Source organism: Mustelus asterias, chromosome 5 (assembly GCF_964213995.1).
Source record: "Mustelus asterias chromosome 5, sMusAst1.hap1.1, whole genome shotgun sequence".
NCBI classification, from domain to species: Eukaryota; Metazoa; Chordata; class Chondrichthyes; order Carcharhiniformes; family Triakidae; genus Mustelus; species Mustelus asterias.
This window is the reverse complement of record NC_135805.1, coordinates 34,942,551-34,965,421: the sequence shown is the minus strand read 5'-3', so window position 1 is coordinate 34,965,421 and position 22,871 is coordinate 34,942,551.

Below are 22,871 nucleotides of genomic sequence, written 5' to 3'. Positions count from 1 at the left end.
GTTTAGAAAGAGAAAGAAAGCACATTTGGGCTCTTCCTTCTGGATTGTGCCAAACCAAAAGAGAAAAAGCTGGAAAATAAACTTAATTTATTTGTCACAAGTAAGGCTTACATTAACACTGCAATGAAGTTACTGTGAAATTCCCCACATTCTGGCACCTGTTCAGGTCAATGCACCTAACCAGCACGTCTTTCAGACTAGGGGTGGAAACCCACACAGACAATGTGCAAACTCCACACAGTGACCCAAGCCAGGAATCGAACCCAAGTCCCTGGCGCTGTGAGGCAGCACTGCTAACCACTGTGCCCCCATGCCGCACAAATCTCAGCAGGTCTGGCAGCAGCTGTAAGGAGAGAAAGGAGCTGACGTTTCAAGTCCAGATGATCCTTTGTCGAAACTAAAAGACATAGAAAGTGGGAGATATTTATACTGCAGGGTGAGGGAATGAAAGATGAGTCATAGCCACAGAAACCAGGGGAAAGGCTGCTAATGGCAGTCCATAGAGAGAATAGAAGGTGTGAAAGGCCAAACGGCAGAGAAGCTGAAATCAGAGGGAAAGCTGTGACAGATGAAGATGTGGGGGGAGAGGGGAGATGGGTGGGAGAGAGATAAAATAGAGAAAAAAGGGCAAAGGAGAAGCAAAGGGGGAGAAAAGGTAAGGAAAGGGGGATAAAATAGGGGGAAAGACTGGGGGGGGAAAGAAAAATAAAGAAAGAAAATAAAGAAATGAAAGGTAGAGAACAGTTAAAAAGTAAATGAAGTTACTGCAAAAATCTCCTAATCGCCACACTCCAGCGCCTGTTTGGGTTACACTGAGGGAGAATTTAGCGCGGCCAATGCATCTAACCAGCACATCTTTTGGACTGTGGGAGGAAACTGTAGCACCCAGAGGAAACCCACGCAGACACAGGGAAAATGTGCAAACTCCACACAGACTGTTACTCAAGCCCGGAATTGAACCCGGGTTTCTGGCGCTGTGAGGCAGCAGTGCTAACCACTGTGCTACCGTGCCACCCAGTGTGAAGGAATTAAATGTTTAGACAAAGTTTTGAATGAAAAGCTAAAAAAGATGTTTGAACATGACAAATTCAAGAACCAAGGTAAAGCTTGAGCAACTAAGGAAGAGGAAATCAGGGATCATATAAAATGATCCAGATTCTGCAACAGGAACGGTTGAAGCAATTCAAACCGCTTAACATCATCAATAACATCTTAAACTTATAAAACGTCATTACAGTTGAAAAACGTTCCAAGGTTCCTCACAGACTTGTAATCAGATAGAAATGGAGAACAAGTCAGCGAAGGAGTTCTTTGGAGGGGTAACTGAATGCTTGTTCAAGGAGGGGTGGGATTCAAGGATTGTCTTTAAGAAGGGAGAGGTGGAGGGGAGGGAGTTCTTAGGAGGCTAGCCTAAGAGGCAGAAAGCGAGCTAACAAAGGTTGAGTCAAGAGTTGCCAAGAGGTCAAAATTGAAGGAGTGGAGAATTCTGAGGAGTTGTAGAGTTGGAGGAAAACAGAAAATGCTGGAAAATCTCAGCAGGTCTGACAGCATCTGTGGGGAGAGAAAAGATATGGAAATGCCGGCGTTGGACTGGGGTAAACACAGTAAGAAGTCTAACAACACCAGGTTAAAGTCCAACAGGTTTATTTGGTAGCAAAAACCACTAGCTTTCGGAACAGGCTGTCCGTTTCAGAACTCCCACCCACCTGACGAAGGGACAGCCTGTTCCGAGAGAAAAGAGCCAACGTTCCGAGTCGAGATGACCCTTCATCAGAGCTCGTTTTGCCCACAAATGCTGTCAGACCTGCTGAGCTTTTCCAGCATTTTCTGTTTTTGTTTAAGATTCCAGCATTCCCTTTTATCATAGAGTTCGGGGAGCTTTGAGAAATAGACGAGGCCATTATGGGATTTGAACACAAGGAATTGGAAGTTTAAATTGGAAGTGTTGGGGGACTAGAAGGCAAGGTAGGACAAGAAGAACAGGAGTGATGGGTACTTGGTAAATACAGGCAGCAGAATTTTGGATGAATTGAAGTTTAGACCAGTGAAGAGAGCGGTGGGATAGTCCAGTCTTGAGCCCTGGATGAGAATTTCATTCAATGGATAGGCTGAAATGGAGATGGATGATGATGCATCGCTGCAAGTAGGTGGCCTTGGTGATGTAAAGGATATGAGGTCAGCAACTCGTTCGGATTTAGCTGGGATGCCAAGTGCCATCTACCCACTGCCCCACTGTCAAGAATGTCTTAACTCCAACATGGAGAGCCGATGCACTTTCCAACCGGAGACGCTGGATTATTTCAGGAGCAGAAACCGTGCTTGATTTCCCATTCTTCTGTCTGCCCCAGCAGAGGGAGTGGGGGGGAGGGGGGCGGTTACCTGCTTAAAGTGCCCTCCCTCCCTCCCCCCACCCTTGCCTCAAATTTCAGACCAGTTGAAATGCTGGTAGGGTTAGGTCAACAAAGCAGGCTGGGAGGTGGCTCTTGTGGAACATGAACCAGTCGGGCCAAAGGGGCTGTGAATTGCCTGCAATTCTACACAGCAGTGATTTAAATCGTCATGTGTTCCTTCCATTACAGAAAACTAGAATGGGCACCTCGAGCCTTTCTCCGCTCTTTACTGGTGGAGTCTTACTTGCATGGCTGCCACTAAAAATGGCATCTGAGAATGTGCGTGAGTGCAAACACGCTTGATTCATGTGTACCTGAACTGCAAATAGAATACTCCCATGCTGGAGCTGTGACTCATGACTTAATCTGCCTGTAGCTGCTAAATTGCTTAACTGAGTCTGTGTTTAACTTATTTCTCTCTAATGGTCATTAGCAAACATTTTCATTTCCAAAGGGAAGATTGGCGATGAAATCCTCCTCCCTGAATGGTCTGTATGCCAAAGGCATTACCTGAGTCTTTCAGAGATGAATAATTGATTGGGTCAAGAGTGGTAAGGAAGAAACGAATAAGAAGCTAAATGTTTAAAATCCACCTAAATACGCAGATTACTATCTGGCAAAGCTTCCTTATCTCTGACCGTTAGGCTTAAAGGCAACCCATTGTCTTCAGCTTGGAGGTATTAATTTGACGTGGAGTCAGACTATTGGGTTTGATGGGCAGAAAGTGACCCCACACTATTCCCACCCCATTTCAATTCTTTGGCAGCCATTCACAAAGTAGGTTTTGAATTTAAAAAGTGCAAGGTGCCATAGTCAGGCTGCTATTTAAATGTGTAATGAAAAGCATTGTGGAGGCTTGAAAGTATCCTGCTTAAAGATGGCCTGGTAGATTGCGCACTAATTTTGCTTGAGAAAGAGAACAGAAGGTGCTGACAGCTCGGTCAAAGCAGGATTGCTTAATGTCTGTTAGCACCTTAATTAGCAATTATTCAAATAACAAAGTGTGCTTTTTTCTGGGGACAACAATAAAAGTTGAATGTGTTCAGGAACACTGAGACCCAATGGCACTTTTCAAAAAGTTTTCTGCTCTGTGTTGATGCTCCTCGTCTTTCAGCTACTTGTAAAGGAAAATAAAATGATTTTCTTAGTACTTTAGTTGTTTATATCTAGGTTTCTGAGAAACCAACTTCCTCCTAGATTTTGAGTGCTCAACATCACCAATAACAGATAAAGGGGAATGGGGTGTATTTCTATTGCATATTTGTGTTCCCTCTCACCCTGTCTTTAATATGCACAATTAGGAAGCCAAGTGGAATCCATGTTTGCTTAGGTCACATTATAAGACTAGTACGTGAAAATCATTTGACTGAGAAGTTCAGTTGGACTGATAGGGGGGTAAGTTATATACAGTTAAGTTAAGAAGGCGTATGGTGTGCTGGCCTTTATCAATCGAGGGATTGAGTTTAGGAGTCCGGGGATAATGATGCAGCTATATAAGACCCTCGTCAGACCCCACTTGGAGTACTGTGCTCAGTTCTGGTCGCCTCATTACAGGAAGGATGTGGAAAAGATTGAAAGGGTGCAGAGGAGATTTACAAGGATGTTGCCTGGATTGAGTGGCATGCCTTATGAGGATCGGCTGAGGGAGCTCGGTCTTTTCTCCTTGGAGAGACGAAGGATGAGAGGAGACCTAATAGAGGTATATAAGATGTTGAGAGGCATAGATCGGGTGGACTCTCAGAGGCTTTTTCCCAGGGTGGAAATGGCTGCTACGAGAGGACACAGGTTTAAGGTGCTGGGGTGTAGGTACAGGGGAAATGTTAGGGGGAAGTCTTTCACTCAGAGGGTGGTGGGTGAGTGGAATCGGCTGCCATCAGTGATGGTGGAGGCAAACTCAGTAGGGTCTTTTAAGAGACTCCTGGATGAGTACATGGGACTTAATAGGATGGAGGGTTATAGGTAGGCCTAAAAGGTAGGGATATGTTCAGCACAACTTGTGGGGCCGAAGGGCCTGTTTTGTGCTGTAGTTTTCTATGTTTCTATGTTTCATATACAGTGCAGAAGGAGGTCATTCATTCAGCCCATCCAGTCTGCACCGACCACAATGCCACCCAGGCCCTATTCCCGTAACCCCACATATTTACCCTGCTAATCCCCCTGACACTAGAGTCAATTTAGCATGGCCAATCATCCTAACCTGCATATCTTTGGAGTGTGGAAGGAAACCGAAGCACCTGGAGGAAACCCACGCAGACACGGGGAGAACGTGCACACTTCACACAAACAGTGACCCGAGGCATACCACTCATTTCTAACAGATCTATGCCTTCACACTTCTCTCATGGAATCATGTGGCACAGAGAAAGGCCATTTTGCCCATCATCCTATGCCCGTTCATTTGGACAACACCCCAATTAGTCTCACTCCCCTGTTCTTTCTGAATCACCCTGTCATTTTTTTCAAATATTTATTCAATTAACTGTATCTGCTTACACCACCCTTTTAGACAGTGTTTTCCAGATCACAAATAACCCACTGCATAAAAAGAATTTTTCCACAACTCCCCTCCCTTTTCTTTTGCCAATTACCTTAAATCTGTGTCCTCCGGCTGTTGCCCCACACAGGGAGTTGATGGCCTAGTGGTGTTATCGTTAGACTTTTAACCCAGAAACTCAGCTAATGTTCTGGGGACCTGGGTTCGAATCCGACCATGGTAGGTGATAGAATTTGAATTCAATAAATGATATCTGTAATTAAGAATCTACTGATGACCATGAAACCATTGTCGATTGTTGAAAAAACCCATCTGGTTCACTAATGTCCTGTAGGGAAGGAAATCTGCCATCCTTACCTGGTCTGGCCTACATGTGACTCCAGAGCCACAGCAATGTGGTTGACTCTCAACTGGGGATAGGCAATAAATGCTGGCCAGCCAGCGACACCCAAGTCCCACGAATGAATGAAAAAGAAGTGGGGGGGAGGGGAATATTTGTGGCTCACCTCTGATCTAAAATGTAGAAGAGGGTGAACAAGATATTGTTTTTTAAAATTTATTCTTTCATGGGATGTGTGTATCACAAGCCAGGCCAGCATTAGGCAATCTCTAATTGCCCCTGAACTGAGTAGTTTGCTAGGCCATTTGAAAGGGCATGTAAGAGGGCACTTTGCTGTGGCTCTGGAGTCACATGTAGGCCAGACATGGTAAGGACGGCAAGTTTCCTTCCCTCAGAGACACTAGTAAACCAGATGTGCTTTTACATCAATTGACAATGGTTTCATGGTCACTAGCTTTCCAATTCCAGATTATTAATTGAATTTAAATTTCACTAACTGCTGTGCTGCGATTTGAACCCTTGTCCCCAGAACATTAGCCTGCGGGCTCTGGATTACTAGTTCAGTGACATTAAGTCCCACTGATCAATGATCATAAATGATTTAGTGCCATTTGTTGCTGTTGCGAGGTAGTGAGGGCAAATCTCCAGAGTCCAAAAGGCTGTCACCCAGTCTCAAATGAAGGATGGTTGCTTTACTGAGGTGTCAAGATTGTGGCAAACCCCCATAAAACTGTTTCAGGTCACTTTTTAAGGAGAGTGGGGAAAATATTTTAGTTTTAAACTTTTTGACCTTCAAACAGAGAAAAGTCATTGGCACCAAGTACTATCAGGAGCACTAATTTTCAAAGTGGCACAGTGGTTAGCACAGCTGCCTCACAGCGTCAGGGACCCGGTTCGATTCAGGACTCTGGTGACTATCTGTGCGGAGTTTGCACGCTCTCCTCGTGTCTAGTGTAGGTTTCCTCCGGGTGCTCCGGTTTCCTCCCACAGTCCAAAGATGTGCTGGTTAGGAAATTGACCGTGCTAAAGTTTCTCTTAATGTCAGGGAGGGGTTAACAGGGTAAATACATGGGGTTACAGGGATAGGGCCTGGGTGGGATTGTTGTCGGTGCAGACTCAATGGGCCGAATGGCCTCCTTCTGCACTGTAGGATTTCTATGGTTTCTATGAAATACATTTTGCGGAAACAAGGGAACAGTTTTTATACAGACGTCTGCTTAGGTACGAATTTGGGAAAATGGTATCCCTGTGCCTGCTTCCGCTGTTAAACCAAAATGCAACAATCTGGCTCATCTGCTGCCCAAATCCTAGCTCGCCCCAATTCCTGTTCAGCCGCTCCCCCTGTGCTCGCTTCCAACTGGGCATCAGGCTCAACTCACATCCTTGTTTTCAAAGCCCTTTCGTAGTCTCGCTCTGCTCTTTCTCTGTAGCTTCCTCCAGCCCTATGGCCCTCTGTGATATTTAGATCGCTAAATTCTTGATTGACAAGGGTGTCAATGGTTACGGGGATGGGGGTAAGCAGACAGGAAAAATGGATTCAAGATTTGATTTGATTTGATTTATTATTGTCACATGTATTAACATACAGTGAAAGGTATTGTTTATTACGCGCTATACAGACAAAACATACCGTTCATAGAGAATGAAAGGAGAGAGTGCAGAATGTAGTGTTACAGTCATAGCTAGGGTGTAGAGGGTATTGAGAAAGATCAACTTAATGTGAGGTAGGTCCATTCAAAAGTCTGACAGCGGCAGGGAAGAAGCTGTTCTTGAGTCGGTTGGTACGTGACCCCAGACTTTTGTATCTTTTTCCCGACGGAAGAAGGTGGAAGAGAGAATGTCCGGGGTGCTTGGTGTCCTTAATTATGCTGGCTGCTTTGCCGAGGCAGCAGGAAGTGTCGACAGACCGCAATCAAGTGTAGAGACCGTAATCAAATCAGCTCCAATCTTGTCGAATTGTGGAGCAGATTTCGGGGGCCTGAATGGATCACTCCTACTCCTCCATTATAGTGATCTCTGCATTCCTCCACTTCTGGCCCCTTGAGTATCCCTGATTTTCACCTCCTCATTGCTGGCAACCATGCCTTCGGCTCCAGGGCCCTAAGCTCTGGAATTCCCACTCAGCTTCAATGCTTCTCTCTAACATACACATCCCAGGACACTAAGGGCGAATTTAGCATGGCCAATGTATCTAACCAGCATGTCTTTCGGACTGTGGAAGTAAACCTGAGCACCCAAAGGAAACCCACACAGACATGGTTAAACTATTCCTTTAAGTATTTTGTAGGTGCTTCCTCATGAAGCATTTTGGGGATATTTTACTCAAAGCACTTTGTTAATGCAAGATGTTGTTGTTAAAACTGTGTGGCCGATTCTACCAGCAAGGTAAGTAATTTAGTTGTGTAAAGTTAATTTATTAGTCACAAGTAGGCTTACATTAACACTGCAATGGAGGTACTGTGAAAATCCTTGAGTCGCCACACTCTGACGCCTGTTCGGGTAACACTGAGGGAGAATTTAGCATGGCCAATGCACCTAACCAGCACATCTTTCGGACTGTGGGAGGAAACCAGAGCACCCGGAGGAACCCCACGCAGACACGGGGAGAACGTGCAGACTCAACACAGGCAGTGACCCAAGCCGGGAATTGAATCTGGGTCTCTGGCGCTGTGAGGCAGCAGTGCTAACCACTGTGCCACTGTAAACATGAGGAGTCAAATTCTGAATGACAGTCAACCAGTCTCCAACCTAGTACCTGTTTTTGTAAATGAATGAAGGCACTTTGGAATGAATATATCTTGTATGATGTATTTTGGATGTGTTTCACGACATTATTTTGGATGTGTTTCTCGACTTTAGCACCAGCTGGGGGTGGATTGCACAATTTAAATGCTTTCCGCACTCCTGACAAGGCACCAGCAGTGGATGATCGTAAATGCCTTCATTTGGAAAAAAAATGCCCTCACCATTTCTCTTTTTCTCTCTCCCCTCACCCACCACAACTAATTCGAAAGCTCAAAATTGCTGTCAAAGTGACTTCCACGTCCAGAGAATTTAATCAAGGAAGTCCTTGTACAGAACACATTTGTGGCGGCTATTCGTCTTGTAATTCTATGACAGGCCTTGTAGGGCCTGCTAGTGCACTGGGGACTCCTCGGTGGGTGGATAATGAAGGGTCTAACGTGAGCTTGAAGGTCAAACCTTCACTGTGTCGCGCTTCTCCCTCCTTGGTCAGTTTTGTTATATCAGCTAGACCTCTCGGCTGCTAATCAAACCCATTTAGAGACAGGCTTATTAAATTAATTAGAATGTGTCAGATCAAACGGATTAGCTTTGACATGCAGACCTGGGACTGGGAGCTACTGAGGAGGGTGCATTCGCTTTCAGCTGGAAGTAGGATGGTCACCAAGGTGATCAAAGGATTTTCTTATCTGTCTTTCATTACTCATGGGCATAGTTTTTCTAGAAGAGGGTGGAGGGGGGGGATCTATTTCCGAATACAATATTGTTTTTTTTTATCTCCTTGCGATGCCCCGGTCTCATCAACTTAGGTAGGAGCCAGTGGTACAGTGTGATTAGTCGGGGGGGAGGGAGCACACTGACCCCGTAGCCTTTTGACACGTTTGACAGGTGGGATACAGATTAAATATTTCTCATCTCCACGATGAGCCATCGTCCCCACAGCAGTGACCACAAACAAATTTATTTTTCTGTTTGGGTCAGGAGTGGGGGTGTGGTGGGATGGGTGGTGGGGTGGTGGTTGTTGTGTGTGTGGTGGGGGGGGGGGGGGGCAAAGGGAGAATAAGACAAAGGGGGGGGAGGGGGTAGCCATGTGACCTGCCAGATGATGCTGTTGATTGCAAAGATCTTTGTGTCAACATCTAGGTAGAGTGAGTGACCACGGTGCTGGCTTTCCTGCTGAGGGGGAGGAAGGCATCATCAGGAGTGCAGCCGCAGGCTAAATTGGCCAAGTACGAAGTGGCCAAGTACTTCAGGCAAGATTGGACGCTGAAGGTCAGTAAAAGTGCAAAAGGCTATTGTAACGTCTCGGGCAATTTAGGCGGAAAGCCATCAAACTCTTTGTATTGGAATAAATGAGGCTGAATTAACTATTCAACAGCCAACAGGAAGCTTTCGCGAACTTGCGGATGCCAAACATACCTAAACAAATATGAAAAATATATAGGGATTGGGAGGGTGGGAGGGGTGGGGCTAATTTTAACTGAACCTACAGAATTTGGCGGCACGGTGGCACAGTGGTTTAGCACTGCTGCCTCACAGCGCCAGAGACTCGGGGTTTGATTCCCGGCTTGGGTCTGCACATTCTCCCCGTGTCTGCATGGGTCTCCTCTGGGTGCTCCGGTTTCTTCCCACAGTCCGAAAGATGTGCTGGTTAGGTGCATTGGCCATGCTAAACTCTCCCTCAGTGTACCCGAACAGGCACTGGGTTGTGGCGACTCGGGTATGTTCATAGTAACTTCATTGCTGTGTTAATGTAAGCCTACTTGTAACACTTATAAATAAACTTAAAACTACTCTACTGGAATACTGTGTGCAATTCTGGTCACCCTATGATAGAAAGGATATTATTAAAGTAGAAAGAGTGCAGAAAAGATTTACTAGTATACTACTGGGACTTGATGGATTGAGTTATAAGGAGAGGCTGAATAGACTGGGACTTTTTCCTCTGGAGCGTAGGAGGCTGATGGGTGATCTTATAGAGGTCTATAAAATAATGAGGGGCATAGACAAGGTAGATAGTCAATATCTTCCCAAAGGTAGGAGAGACTAAAACTAGAGGGCATGGCTTTAAGGTGAGAGGGGAGAGATACAAAAGTGTCCAGAGGGGCAATTTTTTCACACAGAGGGTGGTGAGTGTCTGGAACAAGCTGCCAGAGGTAGTAGTAGAGGCGGGTACAATTTTATCTTTTAAAAAGCATTTAGATAGCTACATGGGTAGAACATAGAACATAGAACATTACAGCGCAGTATAGGCCCTTCGGCCCTCGATGTTGCGCCGACCAGTGGAACCAATCTAAAGCCCCTCTAATCTACACTATTCCAATATCATCCATATGTTTATCCAATAACCATTTGAATGCTCTTAATGTTGACGAGTCCACTACTGCTGCAGGCAGGGCATTCCATGCCCTTACTACTCTTTGAGTAAAGAACCTACCTCTAACATCTGTCCTATATCTCTCACCCCTCAATTTAAAGCTATGTCCCCTCGTGCTAGCCATCCGAGGAAAAAGGCTCTCACTATCCACCCTATCTAATCCTCTGATCATCTTGTATGCCTCTATTAAGTCACCTCTTAACCTTCTTCTCTCTAACGAAAACAACCTCAAGCCCCTCAGCCTTTCCTCATACGATTTTCCCACCATACCAGGCAACATCCTGGTAAATCTCCTCTGCACCCTTTCCAACACTTCCACATCTTTCCTATAATACGGCGACCAGAACTGTACGCAATACTCCAAATGCGGCCGCACCAGAGTTTTGTACAGTTGCTGCATGACCTCCTGGCTCCGAAACTCAATCCCTCTACCAATAAAAGCTGACACACCGTACGCCTTCTTAACAACCCTATCAACCTGGGTGCCAACTTTCAGGGATCTATGCACATGGACACCCAGGTCCCTCTGTTCATCCACACTACCAAGTATCTTACCATTAGCCCAGTACTCTGTATTCCTGTTACTCCTTCCAACGTGAATCACCTCACACCCTTCCGCATTAAACTCCATTTGCCACCTCTCAGCCCAGCTCTGCAGCTTATCTATGTCCCTCTGTAACCTGCCACTTCCCTCCGCACTGTCTATAACACCCAACTTTAGTGTCATCCGCAAATTTACTAATCCATCCTTCCACGCCCTCATCCAGGTCATTAATAAAAATGACAAACAGCAGTGGCCCCAAAACAGATCCTTGCGGTACACCACTAGTAACTGAACTCCAGGATGAATATTTCCCATCAACCACCACCCTCTGTTTTCTTACAGCTAGCCAATTCCTGATCCAAACCACTAAATCACCCTCAATCTCATGTGTCCGTATTTTCTGCAAAAGCTTACCATGGGGAACCTTATCAAACGCTTTGCTGAAATCCATATACACCACGTCAACCGCTTTACCCTCATCCACCTCTTTGGTCACCTTCTCAAAGAACTCAATAAGGTTTGTGAGGCATGACCCACCCTTCACAAAACCGTGCTGACTATCCCTATATGGGTATAGAGGGATATGGGCCAAATGCAGGAAATTGGGATTAGTTTAGGGGTTTTAAAAAAAAAGGGCGGCTTGGACAAGTTGGGCCGAAGGTTTCCATGCTGTAAACCTCTATGACTCTCTGACTCTATCCAAAGTTCATGTCACTCGGGAGTAACATTGGGTGGAGTATCGACCAAAGCTGCACGCAATCTTGTCAGGTTGCGAAGGGTGGGTTCGATTAAACTTGTCCCCTCTTGTGTTCCCTGATGAGAGACAGCAATTGGCGAAACCTGTTTGGAAATAAAAACGCAAATCCTGGAAATCTGTAAATTGCTAGATGAATGCAGGTGACTCTGCTGTGACCCAGTTATGATGGGCTGAATGGCCTCCTCAGGTGCACTTTTTATTTGCAAGGTCTTTTGCAATGTGGAGTTCTTACTGAGGAACCAACTTAAGTTTAGAAAACACCCGGCAATTTAAAAATGGAGATAAAAGTTCTTTTTCAGAAAATGAATCATTGACAAGGTTTATCTATGTCTATTGTGGTGCTGACCCGTATTTTTTTGTAACAAAGTTGTTAAGACTTACAATTTTAGAAGTTGCAAAACTGCCAATTAAACTTTGGCACTTTCTGAAGTTAGCTTTTCTTGGGCTTTCATAGCTCTTGTCAATTTGTAAATCATTTAAATAACCAATATTAGTCCAGCTGATAGCAGCAGCAATAAAGCAGGCATTATTCCAACTCACTGTCCTCCACGGCCAGATCTTCAAAGCCTCACCTTTGGCAAATACCTTGTGAAAGTCAGAGCTGTTTGTTGGACTTGTGATAGTTCGGAGCAGAGACCAATGTAAGCCGATCTGCCTGCTGATAGATTGTAGGGCTTTGTGCTTGATTTAAGACTGCCTGTGCAGGCAATGTAGGAATTCACTTAACCCTGGGATTTTCCTTCAGACTGTTTCAGTATTTTGCGTACCTGTCATGGATCATCTTCTTGCTGCCTCCACCCGACTCTGACCCCTCCCCAATAGCTTCTCCCTGAAATAAAATGGTGCACAGTAAATCTATGAGAAGTTGGGAATAGTGCATCAGATGTCTACAAGATAAATATAATCCGATCACCATGGTGTCAGTTAATGGTTAACTTCACTTAAGATGTACCTGTGCCCCCAACACACTCACTATTGACACAGTGTGAACCCTGGCCACCAATTGAGCCAGGCTGTGAAGCCACGGCCACACGTAATAGAGAGTGGAAATAAAGAGTGCAGCCGAGAAAAAAGCTTTCACTGCCTGCCGCAGCAAGAAAGTAAGGCCTTGTGTTACCTAAATACTGGTAGGTGGTGGCTCCTTGGCTTTCAGGGAGGTGACCTGACCCAGTCAGCTGTTGTTTCCTTTATTTTCCTGTCCGTTGTCCTAACAGGTGTTTGGAATACCAGAAACTGCTTAAATATTTAGCATAACGTTCCTTTCTCGCCTTTGGAAAAAAAAAAGCAAAAATAGATTCTGCGGGCCGTGTGGGGGTGGAGGGGATTGGTGGGGGCATTGTTGGTGTGAGAGGAAGAGGGGAGGGTCTTATCTGTAAAGATTTGAATAAAAGATTGCCACATTCTTTTCACTGGTAAGACATGCCCACCTTGTACCATTTTCTATCGTGCAAATGTATATTTCAAACCGCCCCGCACAATGACACTGTAAATGTTTTTCCTACTCCTTTGCCAACTCACCGGCCGGCTTTTGAACCCACCTTGACACAACCCATCTTGCTGTTTTAGTCTTACCCACACCGCGGATGCTGTCACAAGGTTGGCATTACTATGGAAATGGTGTCTATGGCTGTCTCTGGGGTTGCTTGGTCCATTGTGTCTGGTGATGGCACAGTCTTTTCAGCAAATTGGTTGCTGCTGTTTCTAGCTTAATCACCAGGATGGCACGGTGGCACAAGTTAGCACTGCTGCCTCAGAGCGCCAGGGACGCAGGTTCAATTACAGCTTACGGTCACTGTCTGTGTGGAGTTTGCACGTTCTCCCTGTGTCTGCGTGGGTTTCCTCCAAGTGCTCCGGTTTCCTCCCACAGTCCAAAGATGTGTGGGTTAGGTGGATTGGCCGTGCTAACTTGCCCCTTAGAGTCAGGGGAATAGCAGGGTTAGTGCGAGGGCTACGGGGATAGGGTCTGGGTGCGTTTGTTGTTGGTGCAGACTCGTTGGGTCAAATGGCCTTCTTCTACACCGCAGGGATTCTATGATTGTATGAATAGTTTCGGAGGTCAGCACGAAGCACCTGAAGATGGGAGAATCGGAAGCGGAGTTTGGCCGAATATAGGAGGTTGTTGCTACATTGTGAAAAAGGTTGCATCCAGGCCAACAATTTAATAGCACAGATAAAAGCTCCAGCATTGATTGAACACTGCCTGGCAGAGACCATTATATGACACTTTTATCATTGGCTGATAGGACTCGACTGGTTGTGCTGTTATTTAAAGCAAATCAGTCTGTCTCCTTTCTGCAAGACAGCAGTAAAAAAAGCTGCAGTTCAAAGGTCATTGAATCATCAAGCCTGGCTGTAAAAGCTGAGAGACCTCAAGTTGGCGAATATTCTTCCTATCTGTAAAAGTGTTCATGTGAACAGAACCTGCTGACAAGTCCTGAGCTTAAAAACAAAGGACAGTATTTGGTGGTCAGGATTGGGATTGAATTATTTTTATTAAAAGTATTTAATCTTGTTTAGTTTTCAGTGCAAATGTTTATGAAGCAGGAGTGATCACAGGAAAATAGTGTGGGAAGTTTGAATCCTATGGGGGGGCACGGTGGCACAATGGTTAGCACTGCTGCCTCACAGCGCCAGGGACCCGAGTTCGATTCCCGGCTTGGGTCATTGTCTGTACGGAATCTGCAGGTTCTCCCCGTGTCTGCGTGGGTTTCCTCCCACAGTCCAAAAGACGCGCTGGTTAGGTGCATTGGCCATGCGAAATTCTCCCTCAGCGTACCTGAACAGGCGCCGGAGTGTGGGACTAGGGGATTTTCACAGTAACTTCATTGCAGTGTTAAATGTGACACAAATAAATAAATTTCAACTTAAAAACTGTGTTTTGGGGGTATGAACATATAACTAAAGTTTTCCGTATAGACTGGACAGAAGGGACGTCAGTCCACTTAGATGACTAGGATACATGTCAGCAACAGACTCTATGATTCATCTGTCTATCAGATAGCTCAGCTGAATTTTAATAAGGCCCTTAGGCAAAGGGACTACTCTAAATACTTTATCACTTTCAATTCTGGTGAAGAATACCTGCTGACTTATTGTGACAAATTCAGCCTGCATTCCTCTAAATGATGACAGCAATCTTGAAATTGTTGGTCTCTGTTACTCAATGGGAGAAGTTATGAAATCCAAATTGCCCAACAACTCGATTGCTGAGGTGTAAGACAGACTAGAAATCATAGAGAAATCATAGAAACCCTACAGTGCAGAAGGAGGCCATTCGGCCCATCGAGTCTGCACCGACCACAATCCCACCCAGGCCCTACCCCCACATATTTACCCGCTAATCCCTCTAACCTACACATCCCAGGACTCTAAGGGGCAATTTTTAACCTGGCCAATCAACCTAACCCGCACATCTTTGTACTGTGGGAGGAAACCGGAGCACCCGGAGGAAACCCATGCAGACACGAGGAGAATGTGCAAACTCCACACAGACAGTGACCCGAGCCAGGAATCGAACCCAGGACCCTGGAGCTGTGAAGCAGCAGTGCTAACCACTGTGCTACCGTGCCGCCCTACATTTCCTGGTCTAATTTTTTTAGCTTTGAAGATCATGACCAAATGTCTTTGAAATGTTCCAATTAGCACCAAATCTATCCTCGACGTAAAGTATTTCTGACTGCAGGACAGAAGAATGTCCTATGCAGTTTCTGGGCCCAAATGGTGTAAACTCCCAACTACCAGACCTGAGGCCCAGTGTCAGGACAATCATAGCCTTGTTGTTGAGGCACCGTGTGGGGGCGAGTTCCAGCATTGGTTCCACTGGAAGCTTATTGCCCTGTCAGCAGCAGCCCTTAGGTACATACTGAGAGGAATTGGTACAGGCAATGGTTGCGGTGGGAAGTGGAGGGACTTTATTAAGGCGGTGAAGTGGGTGGGTTGGAATGGTGGTGGGGGTGGGGCAGAGGGTAAAACACTCCTGATTCCCTTGGCTCTAAAGAAAAGATTTCTGCAAAAACATGTTTTTCAAAGGCGTGGTCACAGGGGCTGCTGATGAATCCTGAGTGCGACAAAGACCCAGGGGACGATCTTGCCAGAATTTGGCAGAGCGTTGGTTCTGGCAAGAAAACGGGAAATCCTCCTCCCCACACACCCCCCCCCCCCCCCCCCCGCCAACCCTGATCAGAACCAACATGTTTTTCCTCATCAGAGTTGGCACCTCCCCGCAGCCGCCACCACTCCCCCTCCCCCCTCACCACTCCCCAATCAGAACCGGCATTCAATCTCTGCCCCCCTGCCCACCCCCAACAGTCAGTGCCTGCAACCAACCCCCCTTCCCCCCCAAACATCAGTCCCCTTCCCCTTCTCCTCCTCCCCCACCCACACAGTCAATGCTGGCACCCCACGTTTCCCCTGAACATCAGACCACCTACCCCCACCAATCCGACTTTCCATCCAGACAGTCAATGGCGGCACCCACTGCCCACTCCTCCCTCCACCACGCCCCCCCCCCCCCCCCCCCCCCCCACCCACCCACACACACACACACACACAATGGTCATCCCCTACATCCCTAACTCCTGCATCCACTCCCGGCCACCACCACTTGAAGCTTCCACTGGGGTCCGCCCCTGGCAGTGCCACTGTGCTAGAGCAGTGCCAAGGAGCGTTGACAGGGCACTGGCTGGCCATGCTTCTCTCCCTTGGGGGCTATACTAACCCACACTCCCCGGGGGAAATCCCCACGACGGGTTCACGTCAGGGCGAACCAGTTGTAAACCTTGCCGATGTGATGTCACGTCAGCGCGGTGTGAATATATGGTGAGGGAGTGTGTTAATGGGTGTGTTAATTATATGTAAATCCATTAAAATATATTTAAATCAGGTTCAAAGTCACTGTGGGCATGAACCTGAGTTTGTCGCCGGCAAGATTCGGGACTTCCAGGTTTCACTGCTTCTTGAACCCCCACCAACATTATCACGGACGGCGAAAATGGGCTCAAGATCCCACCCCCCAACCTCTAATCCACTCATTTTAAGGCAGGGTTTTAAGTTTAAGCTTATTTATCAGTGTCACAAGTAAGCTTAACTTAACGCTGCAATGAAGTTACTGCGAAAATCCCCTAGTTGGGGATCTTTCTATAAATATTAGCCCCTTCTAGCATGTTAATGGGGCCTTTTGCCCGTTTTAGGCATCTGTCCAGCCTCGGGTCACTGTCTGTGTGGAGTTTGCACACTCTCCCCGTGTCTGCGTGGGTTTCCTCCGAGTGCTCCGGTTTCCTCCCACAGTCCAAAGATGTGCGGGTTAGGTTGATTGGCCATGATAAATTAACCCTAGTGTCGGGGGCATTAGCAGGGTAAATATGAGGGGTTACGGGAATTGGGCCTGGGTGGGATTGTGGTCGGTGCAGATTCAATGGGCCGAATGGCCTCCTCCTGCACTGTAGGGATTCTATGATTCTATATGTGTGAATGTGATGGTTCATGAGGAATGGCACTGACTGTTCCGGCCCCAAGAGATGGCAGGATTTTCCGACCTCACTCGCCGCGAAACTGGAAGATCCCGCCTGAGATCAATGGACCTTTCCACGGTCTGCCCCTTGCCCGCTCTGATTTCCGTGGCGGGTGGGATGGCAAAATTCCGGCCCATAAATTTGATTCCTGGTGTGTTCTCCTTTTAGGTGGGAATGGCCCAAATTAAGAAAAGGGAAAAAAAAATACTGGCAACATTCCTGTTCCTGCTGCCTATCTATCCAGTGGCATCCGCCATGTTTAGTCAATCTTCACAGCAATGTCTCATACCCCACTCACCCCTCCCAGCCCCCAACTCCCCAACCCCTCCAACACTCCTGGATCAAGCACCCACCCACACCATTCAAACTCATGGCATTGTTTGAATGAGGGAGTCCAGGCAGCGATATTCCAGAGAGATATTCCACTGTGAAGGCTGCAAGAAAAGTTTTGGGGGTGGGATTGAGCTGAGGAGGAATGTGGAGGGGAGGGGGGGTGGGAGCAGTGAAAAGCCATAAGGACAAAGTGCAACTTGAAAGGAATTTTATCCGGATTATGAATGAGGAAAATAATCTTCAACTGAGCAGTGGTTTTCATTTTCGCCAGAAACTGAATAAACATTGGGCTATTTATTTGGGCCCTGTGAGGAGGAGGGCACCAGTCCACAGGAAGTTGACAGCAAGCTGGCGGGGAAGATTTATTGGCGTATCCTGGGCAAGCGTGGACAGTGCCATTGAAGGGCAGTGGAAAAGTGGAGATCACTTTCTGTGTCAGGTCAGTCGAACTGCGGGGAAGGAAGTAGCAGCTGCTGGGAGAGAATGAAGATTGATAGCCCCCTAAAGGAAGGAGGGATGCAGGAAGGAGGAGTGAGGATGGGATGGGCAGACTCCTGGCAACCCTCAGCTGTCGCTCTCTTAAAGGACTGCAGTGTTTCAAAGACCGGTTACATGAGAGGACTTCCTGACTATGGCCACGGCCGAGCTTCGGGTCAGTGTGAGGCCAGTGGTCACTAAGTCAACACTTTATTCAAAGCAACTTGAAAAAGAAAATCAGAGATGATGGAAGGTAGTGGGGTTCAATGGGAGGCCTTTTGCAAGCACCTGAAGCTGGGGGAACTCTTTGAGTGGCTTATGTGGCTTGCTGTCATACTCTGTTTTATAATACTCATGTAAAGCAGTTTGGGACTTTTTTATTATGTTAATGGAGCTGTATAAATAAAAGTTGTTGTCGTAGTGAGTAGCAGAGCATCCACAAATTGGAAAAGTCCGCACATTAATGCTTTCTGAGCTAGCAGGCCTCAGCTCAAGAGCGTTACATTGGGGTAGATCTTGATTTTGTGCGCCAGTACAACATGGGTGTTTTACCCTTCTCTCCATTTTATTCCCATTCATTAATTGTGAATGTTAATTGAGACAGAGATGTAAAGAGGGCTAATGTCCATTTTACACTGGCACACAAAGGCGAGAAGTACCTCAGAGTGTCTGCTCCTGATCACTGTGATCCTTGCTCTTTACTGTGGGACACACACATGCACACACAGATACACACACAGATACACACACAGACGAACACACACACAAGCAGATACACACAAACACACACACAGAGTGCCTCAGGGATCGGTGATGGGTCCACTGTTATTTGTCATTTATATTAATGATTTGGATGAGAATATAGGAGGCATGGTTAGTAAGCTTGCAGATGACATCAAGATTGGTAACATGGTGGACAGTGAAGAAAGTTATCTAGGATTGCAATGCGATCTTGATCAATTGGGTCAGTGGGCTGACGAATGACAGATGGGGTTTAATTTAGATAAATGCGAGGTGATGCATTTTGGTAGATCGAATTTGGGCAGGACCTACTCAGTTAATGGTAGGGCGTTGGGGAGAGTTATAGAACAAAGAGATCTAGGGGTACATGTTCATAGCTCTTTGAAAGTGGAGTCACAGGTGGACAGGGTGGTGAAGAACGCATTCGGCACGCTTGGTTTCATTGGTCATACCATTGAATACAGGAGTCGGGACGTCTTGTTGAAGTTGTACAAGACATTAGTAAGGCCAAACTTGAAATACGTGTACCTTTCTGCTCACCCTATTATAGAAAGGATATTATTAAACTAGAAAGAGTGCAGAAAAGATTTATTAGGATGCCATAGGGACTTGATAGTTTGAGTTATAAGGGGAGGCTGGATAGACTGGGACTTTTTTCCCTGGAACGTAGGAGGCTTAGGGGTGATCTTATAGAGGTCTATAAAATAATGAGGGGCATAGATTAGCTAGATAGTCAACATCTTTTTCCCAAATGTAGGGGAGACTAAAACTAGAGGGCATAGGTTTAAAGTGAGAGGGGAGAGATACAAAAGGGTCCAGACGGGCAATTTTATCACACAGAGGGTGGTGAGTGTCGGGGACGAGTTGCCAGAGGCAGAAATAAAGGCGGGTACAATTTTGTCTTTCAAAAAGCATTTAGACAATCACATGGGTAAGATGGGTATAGAAGGATATGGGCCAAATTTATTTTTATACTTTTCCAATTCAATCAAATCAAATCCAATTCAGAGTCTCAACAAGTTGAGACATTTCAGATCCAGGCTGACAAGACAGGGCGAGCGACCAAACCACCCTGTCCTGGGCCTGATCTACATGAGCCAAGCTGATTGGAGAAGGGGGAGGTTCCTCCTCCAAGACTTGAGCTCATTTGCATCTTAGCCAAAAGGCCGAGATGCTGCTTTAAAAAATTGCTTCATATGAAACATATGAAGCTTCAGTGTAACCTAATGACCTCAACCAAGTGCAGCCGACCATGGGCTGCCAACCATACTACACTTGATCTTAGCCAAAAGGTCGAGTATGGGCCAAATACTGCAAGAAAATACAAAAGGTCGTGAACGAAGCCCAGTCTATCACTCAAGCCAGCCTCCCACCCATGGATTCTGTCTACACTTCTCGCTGCCTTGGGAAAGCAGCCAGCATAATTGAGGACCCCACGCACCCCGGACATTCTTTCTTCCACCACCTTCTGTCAAGAAAAAGATGCAAAAGTCTGAGGACATGTACCAACCAATTCAAGAACAGCTTCTTCCCTGCTGCCATCAAACTTTTGAATGGACCTACCTATCATTAAGTTGATCTTTCTCTACACCCTACCTATGACTGCACTCTCTCCTTTCCTTCTCTATGTACGGTATGCTTTGTCTGTATCGCGTACAAGAAACAATACTTTTCACTGTATACTAATACATGTGACAATAATAAATCAAATCAAATCACACACACCACACACACACACAAACAGACACGCGCAACACACACACATGCACACACACATACCCGCATAGTTACACACAAATACACTGAAAATCCCACCCTCTGTGTCTGTTCTCTTTGGAAACATAGGAGCATAGCATCATTGGAACAGGAGTAGACTATTCAGCTCATCCAGTCTGCTCCAATATTTGGTTAGATCTTGACTGATCATCTACCTCAATGCCACTTACCCATGCTATCCCCAAATCTCTTGCCCTCATTAGTGTCCAGAAGCCTATCGATTTCTGACTTGAACGTTCTCAGTGATTGAGCTTCCACAGCCCTCTGGGGTAAAGAATTCCAAAGATTCACCACCCCTTCAGTGAAGAAATTCCTCTTCATCTCAGCCCTAAATGGTTCATTCTGAGGCAGTGCCCCATGGTACTGGACTCATCAGCCATGGGAAACATCCTACCCACACATACCTTGATTTGATTTCACAACACCAGGTTCAAGTCCAACAGGGTGTTTATTTAGTAACACGAGCTTTCGGACACACCTGATGAAGAAGCAGCGCTCTGAAAGCTCGTGATACCAAGTAAACCTGTTGGACTTTAACCTGGTGTTGTGAGACTTCTTACTGTGCCCACCCCAGTCCAACGCCGGCATCTCCACATTTTGATTTGATTTGATTTGATTTATTATTGTCACATGTATTAGCATACAGTGAAAAGTATTGTTTCTTGCATGCTATAGAGACAAAACATACCGTTCATAGAGAAGGAAAGGAGAGAGTGCAGAATGTTACAGTCATAGATGTAGAGAAAGATCGACTTAGTGTGAGGAAGGTCCATTCAAAAGTCTGATGACAGCAGGGAAGAAGTTGTTCTTGAGTCGGTTGGTGCATGACCTCAGACTTTGATATCTTTTTCCCAATGGAAGAAGGTGGAAGAGAGTATGTCCTGGGTGCATGGAGTCGTTAATTATGCTGGATGCTTTTCCGAGGCAGCGGGAAGTATAGACAGAGTCAATGAATGGGAGCCCCGTCACTCTCTGTGAAAATTTTGTAAGTTTCAATGAGAAACATGGCACAATGCCAAAGGAACAGAACAGAAAGGACTGATAAGCCCAGTGTCCGGATGTCATATTAACCTGGTGATGGGAATCAGTCGGGCAACATGCAAAACTGAATGGTGGGGGCAGCTAAGTGGTATTGGCAGGCGTGGGGCGGCGGTGGGCATTGCCATGTTCACCAAATTTATATGGTGTGAGCTCAAAAGTAGAAAAATAAGCAGAAATACATTCATGAGGTCAATATTCCCAGAAAGGTGTTTAGACTGCAGGTCATCCAACTGCACAAAGTCGCTGGTTCACATTTAAAGTAGTGTAGAGTAAGCAATCAGGCAAATTCACGGTAAATCTATTGAAGTTTGTTGAAACTTGTCACAAGTTGAAGTTCCTCTACCGATTTTTACAAGTGTGCATTATCAACCATAAGCGATCTTTCCATAGTATTTCAAAGGGGAATTTAATACATACTCAAAGGAGAAATTAGACAAAAATGGGATGAATCGGATAGCTCTTTCCATGTTATAAGGTTCACTGATTCTTCGGGCGGGATTAGAACATAGAACATAGAAAGCCACAGCACAAACAGGCCCTTCGGCCCACAAGTTGCGCCGATCACATCCCCACCTCTAGGCCTATCTATAGCCCTCAATCCCATTAAATCCCATGTACTCATCCAGAAGTCTCTTAAAAGACCCCAACGAGTTTGCCTCCACCACCACCGACGTCAGCCGATTCCACTCACCCACCACCCTCTGAGTGAAAAACTTACCCCTGACATCTCCTCTGTACCTACCCCCCAGCACCTTAAACCTGTGTCCTCTCGTAGCAACCATTTCAGCCCTTGGAAATAGCCTCTGAGAGTCTACCCTATCCAGACCTCTCAACATCTTGTAAACCTCTATCAGGTCACCTCTCATCCTTCGTCTCTCCAGGGAGAAGAGACCAAGCTCCCTCAACCTATCCTCATAAGGCATGCCCCCCAATCCAGGCAACATCCTTGTAAATCTCCTCTGCACCCTTTCAATGGCTTCAACATCTTTCCTGTAATGAGGTGACCAGAACTGCGCGCAGTACTCCAAGTGGGGTCTAACCAGGGTCCTATAAAGCTGCAGCATTATCTCCCGACTCCTAAACTCGATTAATGAAGGCCAGTACGCCGTACGCCTTCTTGACCGCATCCTCCACCTGCGAGGCCGATTTAAGAGTCCTATGGACCCGGACCTGGTCTCATCAGTGGTGGGACCCGTTGCAAGCAAGAACAGAAAATTCAGTGTTCCAACAGAAGATCCATTCACTCTCGACAGCACTGGAAAACCCAGCCGCGAACGGAGACAGAAGATTTTGGCCAATGTGTCAAAATTATTCCTGGCATTTATTTTTAATAACTGCGAGGATTGCCA